This window comes from Triticum dicoccoides, chromosome 5B (assembly GCF_002162155.2).
Source record: "Triticum dicoccoides isolate Atlit2015 ecotype Zavitan chromosome 5B, WEW_v2.0, whole genome shotgun sequence".
NCBI classification, from domain to species: Eukaryota; Viridiplantae; Streptophyta; class Magnoliopsida; order Poales; family Poaceae; genus Triticum; species Triticum dicoccoides.
Genome location: NC_041389.1, coordinates 701203875 through 701210086, shown reverse-complemented (window position 1 = coordinate 701210086; position 6212 = coordinate 701203875). Strand labels below are relative to the sequence as shown.

Sequence of the window (6212 nt, the reverse complement as noted above, 5' to 3'; positions counted from 1 at the left end):
GTGAAGCTCCTGCCTGATGCCCATTGATTTCAAGTCTGCCCTTGCTTTCGGCCCATCTTTGGTCCTCTCTGGCATGTTGAGCAGGGTACCAAGCAGACTCTCGCACACGTTCTTCGTGATATGCATGACATCAAGGCTGTGAGGCACACGGTGGATCTTCCAGTACGGCAAGTCCCAGAAAACAGACCTCGTTTTCCATACCTTCAGCAGCGGCTCTGGCGCCTTTTGCTTCTTTCCCGGCAGTGGGCAGTCTTTCCAATTTTTCAATAGCTTGTCTATTTCCTCGCCGCTCCTCGTACACGGGCGTTTTCGGGGTTCGGTTTCACCATCGAACAGATCCTTGCGTTTCCTCCACGGGTCATCGTCGCGAAGCCACCTTCGATGTCCCATGAACACGGTTTTCGAAGACCCGGGATCCCTATCTAGCTGGCGATACGTTGTGTCATCCATGCACCTTACGCATCCAGAAAATCCGTGGACTACCTGCCCCGCAAGATATCCGTAACCGAGATAGTCGTGCACCGTCGTGAGCAGTGCGGCTCTCATAGGGAAATATTCTTTCTCTGCGGCGTCCCACGTATTGGCTGGCGTTTTCCACAGCGTGTCAATCTCCTCTTTCAGCAGCCCCAGATACAGATTGATGTCGTTCCCTGGTTGTTTCGGCCCTTCAATTAGCATACTCATGTGAATGTACTTCCTCTTCATGCACAACCAGGGGGGAAGGTTGTACATCCACACGAACACAGGCCAGGTGCTATGTGTGCTTCTTGGCTGCCAAACGGATTGACTCCATCGGTGCTCGCGCCCAGCATGATGTTCCTTGGATCGTTCCCAAATTCTGGGTATTCGAAGTTCAACGCTTGCCACTGGCTCGCATCCTTAGGGTGACTCAGCATCTTGTCTTTTTTATCTATCTCCGGATCATTTGCGTCATCTTCTCGCTTCTTCTCCTCCCTATCCGCGTGCCAACGCAGGAGCTTTGCTACCTTAGGGTCCGTGAAATACCGCTGCAGACGAGGAGTGATCGGAAAGTACCACACCACTTTTCGAGGAGCTTTCTTCCTCTTCTTGTATCGAGTGACACCGCACACCGGACATATGGTAGACTCCGCGTGCTCGTCCCGATAAATGATGCAATTGTTCATGCACACATGGTATTTCACGTGCGGTAAATCCAGAGGACACACGATTTTCTTCGCCTCCTCCAAACTGGTCGGGCACTTGTTCCCCTTGGGAAGACGTTCGTGCCAGAATGACATGTTCTCGTCGAAGCATGCGTCGGTCATTTTGTGTTTTACCTTCATCTCCAGAGCCATGAGCGTTACTTTCAGGCGGGTATCCTCGGGCCTGCATCCTTCATACAATGGAGTAACCGCGTCTAACTCAAGTTGATCCATCTTGGCTTTCTCTCGGGCGGCAGCTCTTGCGTTATTCATCTGCTTGAGAAGCAGCTCTTGAATATGAGGGTCATGCACCCAGCCCATCGATGGTCCAGCGTCGTCTGCTCCGCCGGCATCATCATCATGTCCTGCATCTTCTACATGATGACTGTGTACAACATCACCGTCGTGATCATCTCCTGGGGATTCTACGTCTTCTCGCCCCCCCGAGCCGCGGTGGTTGTCTTGCTGCCCTTCCTCATTTCTTGCCCGGCCCCCATGGACGACTTCGTAGTCATCTTCATCACCTTGCCACCTATAGCCATCCATGAAACCACGCAAGAGCAGGTGGTCCTGCACCTGCCCGGAATCCGGGTCCGCAATAAGGCTATTCAGCTTGCATCTTCGACACGGACATCTTATCTCCGTCTCGTTCTTTTGAAGCATCTCGGCCTTCGCGGACCTCAAAAACCTATTCACGATGCCTTCGGTCATCGTGCGGACCATGGTCGCCTGCGGGGTAGAGCAAAACGATATTTTAGAACCAAGAAAAAATTTGGCATGACTTTCCCTAAAAATAGGACCAAAAAGAATGCTTAATGCCAAAATTCTCGCCGAAACGGAAATGAATCAACATTCCGGCAAAATATTGGCAACTATCGCATTTCAAATACTGGTACACCTCCAAACACAAACACATATGCAACACCACAAACATATGCAACACCACAAACATACATAGATCTAGCTAGGCCATAAAAAGTGCATGTGCACATTGTTGTAGGGAGAACAACATAAATATAGCTTCCCCCCTTACGTACCTAGCAAAACAAGGTAACTTAACCACTTAATTTGAATGAATCTATGGTGGAAATGAGGTGAAAAAGAGGAGGCACCCGAGACAAGGAGGAGGCGGTGGAGAGAATGAAGTGGGGAGAAAGTGAGTGTGGGAGGAGAGGCTGTCCAAAATATCTTGTTGCTGCCCACTTACTAATGGCGCACCAGCAGCAAATGCGCCATTAGTAATCCAGGTTACTAATGGCGCACCCCCTGGTGGTGCGCCATTAGTACTTTTGCAAAAAAAAGAATAAAAACAATAATAAAAAAATAACATTAGTGGCGCACCTTCTGGCTGGTGCGCCATTACTAGTTACAACTAGTAATGGCGCACCACCAGTGGATGCGCCATTAGTATGTTTGGACAGGCGCACTAGTTCAAAAAAAAAATTTGGTACTAATGACGCACCGTCGGCAGGGTGCGCCATTAGTAGTTTCAACACTAATGGCGCATCAGAAGGTGGTGCGCCATTAGTATATACTAATGGCGCACCACAAGTCTGGTGCGCCATTAGTGTCATTTCCATCTATAGCCCTTTTCCTAGTAGTGAGACAGAGAGTTGTTCCGGAGATTGAGCTCACAGAGAGAAGACAGTGATGAAAGAGACGGCGGCAACGATCCAGACAAGCCATTGGAGTACATGGCCAAATGGTCGAGCGACGTGAGGTCACCAAACACGTCAGGGAGGCGGCCAAAGAAGCGGCTGACCGACAAGTTCAACAAGGTGAGGTTCTTGAGCTTGCCAAGGCGTGAGCTCAGCTTGCCAGTGAGCTCGTTGGACTCAAGGGAGAGCTTCCGCAACCCAGCGAGGCTGAAGAGCTCCTTGGGGAGGGAGCCAACAAAAGAGTTAGAGCCGAGGAAGAGCTCCTCCAGCTGCACAAGGCCCGCCAGGGAGGCTCCCGGGATTGGCCCCGCGAGGCCATACCCGGGAAGTCGTAACACCGTGACATGACCGTTGCTGCTGTCACAACCCACACCTTCCCAGCCGCAGCACGAGGCGCCAGACCATGCGGCACGGAGAAGGGCTCCCCCGCCGCCGAGGTTCCCGGCAAAGCCGCGCAACGCACAGAGGTCGTCAGGGTGGCATGACTTAGCGTGCGCCGCCGGCAGGAGAAATGCCAAGAGGAGGAGGAGCAGCAGCAGCCAGCATTTCGCCATGGTGGTATGTGTACGCAAACGCAAGAACTCAGCAAGTGCTCTTGTCTTGGCACAAACTGCTTGGGTGGTGGTACATCTTATAAACTTGTTAACCATGCATCTTATAGACTTGGGTGGTGGTGGTACAATTGCCTGCTAGTCAGTGGTTGAAACTTGATTTTCATGCACGGTCCCGTCCGTCGACTGAATTAATGGGTGCCCATGCGTTGCAAGTACTAATCCGTGCCCACAGCTGCCTGCCAAACTTTGATTTTCATGCATGGTGCTATATGCCGACTGAAATTCGTGGATGGCTCAAGCTGGCAACTCCTGCTCCTAAACTCTACTGGTCCTGTCCTATTGTCGTGGACAGCTCGGCCTTAGTCCAGTACGGTTTGTCAAAACGTCATAATAAGCTGACTAATGCAAGGACTTTATCGACGTTTATACCAACTACTCCCTCCGTTTCTAAATATAAGCATTTTTATAGATTTCAATACGGACTAGAAGAATATCCCGGTTATTGCTACAGACCAAAGAAAATAACATCTCTGACACTGATGAATATGATGATTTATTTCTTTTCCTCCTCGCTGGACGCCTTTGAAAATGAAGGAAACTATGACACACAAAAATGAAGAGAATCAGCACAAAGCATACACTTGGTTCATCGTGTGGCCATATAGCGCCCTGGCTAAAACCATCAACAAATATAGAACCAAGATGATAAGAAACTAATGGTTACTTCTATCCTCCTCGCACAGCAATAAGTGGTTGATTGTGCATCCATGACTTGACAAGTAAGCACCACATGATAATCATTCGGCCTGAAATAAGCGGAGCGTCGCCGAATCAAATTACCTTAGTAGGAGAAGGGCGGCTACATGCTCCAAGATGCCAAGAGCTTGTACTGGCTCGGCATCACCTTTTCATTCACCGCCTCCAAAAAAAATCAAGAGATATCAATCCACCTCCTTCACATGAACGACCATGCTGTCCCCAGTTCAGTGATTTAGCCATAATCATAAAAATGGAAACAAATAAGGAAAACCTAGATATAAGAAATAAATGGTCACACAAAATGTACTTGTAATTTTGTATATATAACAAAGAACTAATCCATCTTTTTTCTTGAAATGAAGAGCTAATCCATCTCCAAAGCCACTATGCTCCATAGAATTTGAGCGCTGGAACACTCAGGGCATTGATTTTCTGACGACCCCAATGTAGGCCGCTGCTGCTTTTTTCCCGGAAAGGGGATATCCCCGGCCTCTGCATCAGAGCGATGCATACGGCCACCTTTATTACCAAGCACAATAGTTCGACAGAGGTCTCAAAGTCTCAAACAAAGAAGAACAAAAAGTGCTCACAAAGAGCTAAAGAACAAGAATAAAGCCACAACCGGCTAGCGAGATAAAGATAAGAAAACTAATTGACTATCCTATTACATGACCGCCATCCAAACTGGTTGAAAATAACCCGCGCTACCATCTCACATCGGATAGATCCAGTAACCAAACGCTCCCTGGTCTCCGTCGGAGTGAGTAGCGACCACATACGGATCAACGCAGTGGCTCGGAAGATAACCTGCAAAAAATGAGTATTTGTTGGTCTGTTACAGACCAAATCATTTCTGCAATTCCAGATAGCCCATAATAAAGCACATACTCCTACACGAATGTGTTTCACTGTTTGGGGCTCAATCCCATCTAGCCACGTCCCAAATAACATGTTGATATTATTCGGAGGAGTAATATTACAGGCTATGTGAATTGTCTGCCAAAGAATTTTTGCCAAAGGGCAATCAAGAAAGAGGTGTTTGATGGATTCATCCCGATCACAAAAGGTACATCTAGCGGATCCAATCCAGTTGCATTTTATCAAGTTATCCTTAGTTCAAATGACTTGTTTGTGTACAAACCACATAAACACTTTAACTCTCAAGGGTACTTTGACATGCCAAACATGTTTCGAAGTAGGAATAGACACTACTAGGGAAAACCTTATACACAGAATCTTACCAGCAGCGTGGTTTAAAAACAAACGCTACTGCTAATTAGCAGCAGCGCGCTGGGGGAAAACGCGATGCTGAAATAAAAGTAGCAGTAGCACGTTCCGGCAAAACCGTGCTACTGCTCTAATTGCCATGATCTCGCCGTCCAGCTAGTTCTAGCAGTAGCGCCTTATAACGAACCGCGCTACTGCTACTGATGTTAGCAGCAGCGCACTTATTTAAAACTCGCTACTGCTAGGTTCAGCCCAATAGTTTAGTCCCACCTCGCTCCGCGAACAGGGTGTTTACCACCTTAAATATGTTACTCCTCAAACTATCACAACCAGTTGGTCTTCACTGAACTCTATGTGTAGAATTTGTGGCCGCAATATGAGTCGTCTTCTCCGGTTCCTACCTGAGAGGACTCATATTGACAATTCAGATTGTACACAAAAAGATCATTGATGGCCAATGTATTTTTGCATTTGACAGACAACTTAGCAGTAGCGCTTTTATTAGCAAAGCGCTACTGCTAGTCCAACTTAGCAGTAGCGTGCATACTCGTGCACCGCTACTGCTATTCTCGTTAGCTGTAGCACACTTTCTTACCTGCGCTACTACTAACCCTACCTTATCCTCACGTGCGCGGCCGACCCCTCTCTCTCAATCACTCTCCCCCTCACTCTCGCCCGCGCCGATAACCGTCGTCGTTCGTCGCCGCCGCCGTCGTCCGTCCGCCACCGAGGTACTCCCTCCTTCTCCCACCGCGCCCTCCTCCCTCCTCCTCCCACCGCACCTTCCTCCCTCCGCCTGTGGCTGCCCCCTCCTCCCTCTGCCTGCGGCCGCCCCCTCCTCCCTCCTCCGC

General features: G+C 48.9%; 1 pseudogene; it reads right to left on the bottom strand.

Annotated features, from left to right (window-relative positions):
* LOC119312773 overlaps positions 1–3426 on the bottom strand; it is a 15633-nt pseudogene extending 12207 nt beyond the window's left edge.
* Between the last annotated feature and the right edge of the window lie 2786 nt (positions 3427–6212).